Source organism: Ailuropoda melanoleuca, chromosome 10 (assembly GCF_002007445.2).
Source record: "Ailuropoda melanoleuca isolate Jingjing chromosome 10, ASM200744v2, whole genome shotgun sequence".
NCBI classification, from domain to species: domain Eukaryota; kingdom Metazoa; phylum Chordata; class Mammalia; order Carnivora; family Ursidae; genus Ailuropoda; species Ailuropoda melanoleuca.
Genome location: NC_048227.1, coordinates 44,590,430 through 44,599,929, shown reverse-complemented (window position 1 = coordinate 44,599,929; position 9,500 = coordinate 44,590,430). Strand labels below are relative to the sequence as shown.

Here is a 9,500-nt window from a genome sequence, read left to right as displayed (position 1 = left end):
CTTTCCAGAAGTTTGGAACTAGCACATCCAGAACCACATCTGAGATCAGGAAATGGCGTCATTACAACCTCTTCTGGAGCTGAGCTCTGAGCTTCCGCACAGTTCTTCGGCCAAGAACTTCCCTGAGCTATACATTCTCCTTGGCACGGCCTCTTTCCGAGTCGTCTGGTTTCTACCATTCTACCAAACTACCAACTTAACTCAGGAAGGCACTCGCCACTGGCTCTGACCACATGCTTCTGCAGGCCCCTGAGACTTGGCATTGACCTTTTTCCCCTACATGAAGTCAGAACTCATTCTCCAGGTGGTCCTGGGAGGAGCAGTGATTGCACTCAAGGCCATGAAGGCACTTCCCGACGATCATGGGCTCCTGCTGTCCCAACTTCACCCGACCGGTGAAGCATCTCTGACCGGTTCTGTGGGGCCCTTGCAGCTGTTCTGGAGAAAAACCATCAGAGAGAAGATGTTTACTCTTTGGCTGATTGTGAAGCAAGCCACAGCGAGCTTCACGCAGCTTTTTTAAGCAGGCTTTTTAGAGAAACCTGAAGATTAGAGCAAATTCCATCATGTCCCATCCACAGAATATTTTTCCTGATAAATGGAGTAAAACTACTGAAAAACCGAAGAGCTACAAAGGGAAGTGAGCGCCGCCCTTCCGAACTGTCTCCTCTGGCTGCTCTCTCCCTGCTGTCCCTGCTGGAGTCCCCGCAGCGGAGCTCTCTCCACAGCTGGGCAAGCTCAGACCACGAGACACGGAGTGGACGCTGTCAGCCCGGCGAAGCCGTCCAGCTCCCTGTCCACTTCGGCGGCACCAGCTCTGTCCCAGGGATTCTTCAGTATCTCCAGAGATTGTGTTACATGACTCCGTGGGAACACGGAGCCACCACGGGCACCTCCGGGGAGGGACTTTGTGCGGGACCCTTGTCAGTGGGGTCCACGAGGCTCATGGAAAATAGGGTGACCAGCCTGAGCTATGCTAGGAGAGACCTTGCCCTCTTAAAAATTCTTTTGAAAGTCCTGTTTGAGACTGAATCACTGATTCATCACTGAGCACCAGAAGAAGCTGTTGGGCGGTGTGTAGGGGCCAAGCTTTATGAAAAATGGGTAATTTACACATTACGTTCATCTCCAGGGAGCAAGGCATTTCCCACGGGCACCAGAACACATGCTGGTGGAGGAGAATGGAGAGAGATGGAGGCTGAGACTATCCTAGCATTTAATCTCTTATATAACTTTAAAAAGCATGGGATATACAGGAATTACACATTGTACATGTGTGCATATATCACTGTGTTAAGAAGTACTGCTCTCTAAGATGGTAATGTTTTCTTAATCGAATTTTTAAGAATGTCTTTTCCTCTAAATATGTTTGGTGGTCATTTTAACAAGTAAATAGTAGTGGACGTTTTTTTAATTTTAGCTCTCTAGGAAGCACTGTATCAAATGTGCATTGGCTTTTGTACATTAAAAATGTGGTAAAATAATTTCATTTGCACTGTGCTGCAAATTAGGTTAGTTCGATAAAGAAATGAGGGAAGACTAAACACTGCCCCACCCCCAGCCCCCGGGGCACATACCTATGAGAGCAGAGGGTAAGGTTGGGGATGATCCTGATGGGGGCCATCTGCCTCCTCCCTGCCACATAGGTCAGTTCATCTCTAAAGCCTCTGACGGCAGGTCTTTAGGTAACTTCCTTCAACAGTATCCCCATTTCAGCGTTCAAATTGAATGAACTGTTGCTTGTTCCCCACTCCCTCCCCAACTCCCCCACATACGTGTTAGTTTAAAAAAATTGTCCATCCCGATTATGACGCCAACATAGAATTTTTTTTATGTTTGGCTACGACTTTATCCTCTCTTCTTTGTGCTGTGCTTTATTTTGGTCTTTTTGAAAACAAGCTGTATTCTCAGTTTCCCGCTATTTTTAGTGGCTTATAGATTTGTGTTCAAGCTATTTGGATAATACCTTATTATAAAACTGGTTTAAATGCAAACAAAAAATAGCAACAGCAGCCCCAATTCTTTCCTTAGAATTTTTGTTCCAGAATACTGTGGCCCAGAAGAGACTATGACATCTAGAGAATGTTTTATCATGCCATATTCAAAAGGATAGAAAGGAAGGATATAAGGAGGAAGAAAGCAGAATTTCAAGAAGGGCAATGGAGAAAAGGTCTGGGAGGGCAGAATGTCTTGGAACCCTTTCAGAAACCTGTTCCCGTTTCTTCCTGATGACAGTTATGGTCCCTGCACATATGTGAGTATGGAAGGCTCAAGAAAAATGGCAGGAGAGAGAAAACCTATAATTACACCACAGACACAGGCTTATAAAGGGACTCCTTTTAACTATTCCTTGGGGTTTGATTAATTGCTTGCTTATTGCTGAAGACAGAATAGAGTGACCAGAACTGGGATTTTAATGGAGAAAATGAGACAGCAGTTAAAGGTTCTTAGCAGAAAGAAGTGATGCACTAAAAATGTAAATGTTTTGGGTTGACTCCACCTCCTCTTCTTGCCCAGCTGTAGGAGACCTAGAGGTTTCCTTGGCTGCTCTGGAGAGCAATGAGAGATTTAGCACTCGGATGAGAAGCCTAGTCTCGTTTGTTACATTCCACTTTCGAGCTATTTGGACAGTTAGATTACCAGACAATAATCGTGTACAGTTTATCACCATGTGTCTTTAATAACCCAGGCATTTGTGCTTAAGGGTTTAGTGTGGATTAGAATATATATTAGCTGAATATTAATGCATTTAATCAATCCATTTTTTTAATTCATGAATAATTTTTTTTCACTTGTAACATTTAGGCTTTCCATTTTTGTTCACAGACACTATAAGTAAGAAATGACCACGAGGAATAATTTTATTTTATTGTCATCATCATCATCATCCAATATAATTTAATTTATAATTAGCATTGCTATCAGTACACTGTTCTGGATGCTGTGTGAGCAAGATTCTGTTGAAAACCAGCTTGTTTTTCTTTCCCCTAAATCATGAACAGAGGCCTCACTCATATTTCTGGTCAGGCATCAAATAAATGTGAAATATTGTCATAAAGCAAGAAATCCTTTACTACTACAGAAGAATAGGCCAAAAACATCATCTGCTGACAGGGAGCACACACGCATACACATTCACACACACCCAGATCGGCATACACATGTAAGAAAACATATATCACACTAAGAGTGATGGAACAAAAAGTTATAGAAGGAATACTGTTTGTTTTTATTACCTTGTTCAATTGAGTGCAACAAACTTTGAATGAGACCTTATTCAGTGCCATAATCTGTGCTAGGTTTTAGGAGCAGAAAAAGAAATAAACCACAAACTCTAGCTTTGCAGACCTTAAAGTCCAATGCACACTTAGAAAACTCGAATCATGGTTCACTGCTCAGGAATTGTGCATACACCATAGGTCATTGTTATAATTCATTGTTGTGTTGTGGGTTTTTTTTCCAAACTTGTGACCTGTTGAAAGTACATGGAACACTTTGTTGATAAGGATAAAAGAGTTTTTCCTTTTATCCTACCATACTTAGAACTTCTAATATGCAAAGAATATACAGTGGGTATTATCTCAGCTATTTCCTACCAAAGAATCGGTGACGTGCATTAATCAGTGATGTGATAGCCCTAGTCTGTGTGTATGTGTGTGTCTCTGTGTGTGTTTGTGTAAGAATATGTACATCCAAGCTTGCTTGCTTTCTTTCTTTCTTTCTTTCTTTCTTTCTTTCTTTCTTTCTTTTTCTTTCTTTCAGAGAGAGTGAAGGTTAGAGAACACAAACAAGGGGGCAGGGGCAGAGGGAGAAGCAGACTCCCCGCTGAGCAAGGAGCCCAATGTGGAGCTGGATCCCAGGACCCTGGGATTGTGACCTGAGCCAAAGGCAGATGCTTAACTGACTGAGCCACCCAACCACCCCCAAGCTACTTTTCTTGATGGCCAATTGTGTCGGTTTCCTATTGCACCTGTAAGAAATAACCACAAATTCAATGGATTCAAACACCATAAATTTACTATTTTATGGATCTAGAGGCCAGAAGGACTAAGGTGTCAGCAGGACTGTTTCTCATAGAGGCTCTAGGGGAGAAGTTGCTTTCTTGACTTGTCTAGCTTCTAAGGGCATCCTGCAAGCCATAGCTCATGACTACTTCCTCATCTTCAAAGCCTACTGTAGCTTCTTCAGTTTTTTCTCTTGGACTCTTCTTCCATCACTACCTTGTGTTTTCTGACTCTGACCCTTCTTTCCACCTCTTATGAGGACACTCGTGACTGCTTATATCAGGCCCACATGGATTATCCAAAATAATCTCTTTTGCAGTAAATGGCAACCTGGCTTCATGATTACTTCAGTCTTTATTAGGAGAATGAAACGTTTCTGAGTGGAGATGAATCTGAGCATCTGCATATTTCATAGCACTAAGTTTGGAATTATTGACTCTCTCCTCCTCGTTCCTAACTTGTACCACTTGCAGCATTCAAAAGGAGAGTCAACAGTTATGGAGCACTCAATATTTCCCACACACTGTTCAGCACACTTCAACAATATGAAGCCATGGAATCCCTAGAACCTCCAGTGAGGAAAGTACTGTGGTTGTCTTCCTTTTATAGATGAGCAAATCCAGGTAATCTGGCTCCAAGGCTCATGCTCTGAACTGCTACACTCTACAGACTCACTATGTTAAAGTGCTACCATTTAATCACTTTAGGCCCAATTTAGAGTCACTGTGTTTTAGTAACAAGAAAGCATATCCATGGAATAAGCTTATATTTGGAGCAATAGCCCACAATTTAAATACTTGTCAAAAATTATAGAACTTGGACAGAGGACACGAACAGACGTTTTTCCAAAGAAGACATACAGATGGCTAACAAACATATTGAAAAGATGCTCAATATCACTGTATCAGGGAAATACAAATCAAAACCATGATGAGATATCACTTCACACAGGTCAGAATGGCTAAAATTAACGACCCAGGAAATAACAGGTGTTGGTGAGGATATGGAGAAAGGGGAACACTCTTACACTGTTGGTGGGAATGCAAACTGGTGTACCACTGTGGAAAACAGTATGGAGGTTCCTCAAAAAGTTAAAAATAGAACTACCCTAGATCCAGCAATTGACTACTAAGTTTTTACTCAAGGGATACAAAAATGCTGATTCGAAGGGGCACATTCACCCCAATGTTTATAGCAGCATTACCAACAATAGCCAAACTATGGAAAGAGCCCAAATGTCCATCAATTGATGAATGGATAAAGAAGATGTGATATAAATCTACAGTGGAATATTACTCAGCCATCAAGAATAATAAAATCTTGCCATTTGCAGCAACATGGATGGAGCTAGACAGTATTATGCTAAGCGAAATAAGTCCATTAGAGAAAGACAAATACCATATGATTTCACCCATATGTGAAATTTAAGAAACAAAACAGATGAACATAAGGGAAGGAAAAACAAAAGTGAGAGAAAGGGAAGCAAACCATAAGAGACTCTTAAAGACAGAGAACAAACTGAGGGTTGATGGAGGGAGGTGGGTGGGGAATGGGTTAAATGGGTGATGGGTATTAAGGAGGGCGTTTGTTGAGATGAGCACTGCATGTTATATGCAAGTGATGAATCACTAAATTCTACACCTGAAACCAATTTTACTATGTATGCTAACTAACTAGAATTTAAATAAAAAATCGAATTCAAAAAATGATAGAACTTGGAACTGGTTGCCAAAATTGCACTATTAAGTAGAATGTACCCTTTTTTCTTAGGGATTTCCTTAAACTCTACTTATATTTCAGGGAGGTAGAGTGAAAATATTTAACTTTTGGTACTTCTAATGAAGAACAAGAAAACAAGCAAATATATTAAACTTCAAATGAACTTACATTTTTCTTAGCCGTGAATATAATGTTTGCTGTCACTATTGCAAACCACTGTGCTATGGCTATATTCTCTTTTGGGCACTTTCTTTCACAGTGGACAGAGTAGCATCTCTTTTGTCCATACCTCTCAAGAAATGACCTTAACCACAAACTTTCTTGGCAATTTCTTCGTGTAGGAAATTCATTGGCAGAAATACTGTTAAGCTATTACATCAACAACATGTAAAACCAAGAGGGAATTTAAGTGAGAGATTGGGAGACTATCAAACCTTTGGAATGGGGACAAAAAGAAAGCTTGGCAAAACTGTACACTGCTTTAGTCATTCAGTATTTGTGGGTTTTGAGGGATTTACTGATGTTATAAATGCCTTCTTCATGTTAAATATATTGGATTTATTTGAGTATAAATAAAATCTAAGTAAGATACATATATAAATTTATATATATAAAATATATAAATTTATAAAATTTATAATATATAAATTTATATAAAATATATAAAAATACATAATATATAAATTTATATATATATATAAAATAAGAATAAATACAAGGGATCATATGAGAAGAGGAGCCACCTACTAATCCAAGACACAGGTGGAAAAGAAGATGGAAACTTTTTCAGTTTTTCTTTATAGACATAAGGAAATGAGTGACAAGAACTAAAGGTTCATGCCAAGTGGGCTGATATGAGCCAAAGAATTGTCTTGGTATGAAATTTTCTTTGCAGTTCTCATTCTTAAGTGGATTTGGTGACATCAAAGATGGCAATTATGAAAAATAAAAATAAGCATGGCATTATTTTTTCTGTTTATGAAATGTGAGGTAAATTATTTAAAAAGTTTTAATTTTTAAAAACTTCAATTTTAACATAACAAAAATAAAATGTTAAAATAAAACCTTGGAATACTAATCTATTACATATATATTTGGAGTTAGATGTGTCAAATGGAAAATAATTATACATCATTGTGCAAATATTAATTTGTGAATCAAAAGTATAGAAGCCAAACTAGGATCATTAAAATAGATACTAAAGAAGTAGATAAATCCACTGTCATAGTTGGAGACTTCAACAAGCCTGTATCATAAATGGACATATCCAGCAGGCAGAAAATCAGTAAGGACATAGTTGAGCTCAACAATAGTACCAATCAACTGGATATAATGGACATCTATAGACTGCTTCGTCCAACAACAGCAGAATATTCATTCTTCTCAAGCTCACATGGAACCTTCACCAAGATAGAGCACATTTTGGTTCGTAAAACACACCTTAGCAAATCCAAAGGAATAAAAATCATACGATGTTTGCTCCCAGACCACAGTGGAATTGAACTTTAAATCAATAACAGAAAGATAACTGGAAAATCCCGATTCTTAAAGTTTAAAGAACACATTATTAAATAACACATGGGTCAGAGAATAGATTTCAAGATAAGTTTAAAAATATTTTAAACTAAATGAATACAAAACAAGTTAACAAAATTTGTGAGATGCAGGAAACTGGAGGGTCCTCTGCTGAAGCCAAAAGCAGCTCAAAGTGGAAGGACTCGTGCCAGGGATGCACCTCTCCAGCCAATCCAGGTGGGTGCTCACCCTCGCTCTTCTCTCCCTGTCCCCACAGAGAAGACAGAGCTGATCTAGAAGGCAAAAGTGGCTGAGCAGGCTGATTACCATGATGATATGGCCATCTGCGTGAAGACTGTGATGGAGAGGGCCACTGAGCTGTCCAACGAGGAGTGAAACCTGCTGTAGGGGGCCTACAAGAACGTGGTAAGGGGCCACAGGTCCACCTGGAGGGTCGTCTGGAGCATCGAGCAGAAAACCTCTGACAAGAAGTTGTAGTTGATTAAGGACTATGGGGAGAAAGTGGAGTCTGAACTGAGGCTCATCTGCACCACGGTGCTGTAATTGTTGGATAAGTATTTAATAGCCAGTGCAACTAATCCAGAGAGTAAGGTCTTCTATCTGAAAATGAAGGGAGATTACTTCTGGTACCTTACTGAAGTTGCATGTGGTGATGATAGATAACAAACTATAGATAATTCCCAAGGAGTTTACCAAGAGGGTTTTGATATAAGCAAGAAAGAGTTGCAACCCACCTCTCAGTCTGCCTGGCCTGGCTCTTAACTTTTCTGTATTTACTATGAGATCCTTAATTACCCAGATCTTGCCTGCACACTGCACACTGCACACAGCTTTTGATAAGGCCATTGCACAACTTGGTCTACTGAATGGAGACTCATACAAAGACAGCACCCTCATCATGCAGTTGCTTAGAGACAACCTAAATTATGGACCTCAGACACTGCAGAAGAATATGATGCCAAGGAAGGGGCAGAAAACTAAATGCATACAGGGTATCATACTTCTCTTCAAGAAACTTTTTACTCATCTCCATTCCTTATTCCGTTTGGATTTCCTATAGCAAAGAAACCCATTCACATGGATGGAATCAACTGTTTATAGTCTTTTCATACTGCAGCTTTGGGAAAACTCCATTCCTTGATTTGTGTTTGTCTTGGTCTTCCTGCTGTGCAGTTACCACTGTAGAAAAGATTTGATACCCTCATTTCCAAAAACATAAGTAACTTCCAAACACTTATGTAGAGGACTAAAAACATATCTAGTATTTAAGTAATCTGAACTAGTTCGGCAAATGACTGTGTTTCGTATTACAGTGAAGATATGAAAATCCAGCTCATTACGATTTAAAAAGTGACCTACATAATTCTTAATTTCTACATTCCCTCCCTTACTCTTCTTCCGGGGTTTGCTTTCAGTAAAAAAAAACTTTTCCATGCTTTTACTGTATTTCTTTTTGGTAAGAATCCAGAAGTATTAGATTAAATGGAAAAGCATTTGGCATTTCTGCACGGAGGGTCACAATGATACGGAGCCTCCCGTATCATTTACGATGCAGATCTTGTATATCTGTGACAACAGAAACTTTCCTTATTCATTCTTCCTTTGCTGTTGCTTAAGATGACACGTTCCCTTCCCAATAAAAATTCACTTACACCCCACCCCCAAAAAAAGAAAAAAATTGTGGGATGCAGTGAAAACAATGCTTAGAGGGAAATTTATAGCATTGAATACCTATATTAGAAAAAAAATTTAAAACCAATAATCCCAGTTAATACTTCAAGAAACTAGCAAAAGTAGAGCAAAGCAAATTCAAAGTAAGCAGAAGAAAAGAAATAATAAGAATTAGAGCAGAAATCAATAAAATTGAAAACAGGATATCAATAGAGAAAACCAATAAAACCAAAAGGTAGTTCTTGGCAAAGATCAATAAAATCAATAAACCTTTAGCCAGACTAATTAAGAAAAAAGAGAGGGAACCCAAATTACTAATATCAGAAATGAAAGGAGCATCACTATGGATCCTATGGACATGAAATGGCAATAAAGATATAATATGAACAACTCTAGGCTACAAATTTGATAACCTAGGTGGCTTGCATCAATTCCTTGAAAGACAATTTGCCAAAATTCATACAAGAAGAAATAAACAATCTGAATCAGTTTATATCTGTAAAAGAAATGGAAACAATAATTAAAACCTTCCAAAATCGAGAGCACCAGTCCCATATGGGTTCATTGGCA

The 9,500-nt window shown here is 39.0% G+C and overlaps 1 pseudogene; it reads left to right on the top strand.

The window, feature by feature from the left end:
• Positions 1-280: 280 nt before the first annotated feature.
• Positions 281-8,240, top strand: LOC100469847 (annotated as a pseudogene).
• Positions 8,241-9,500: the final 1,260 nt, after the last annotated feature.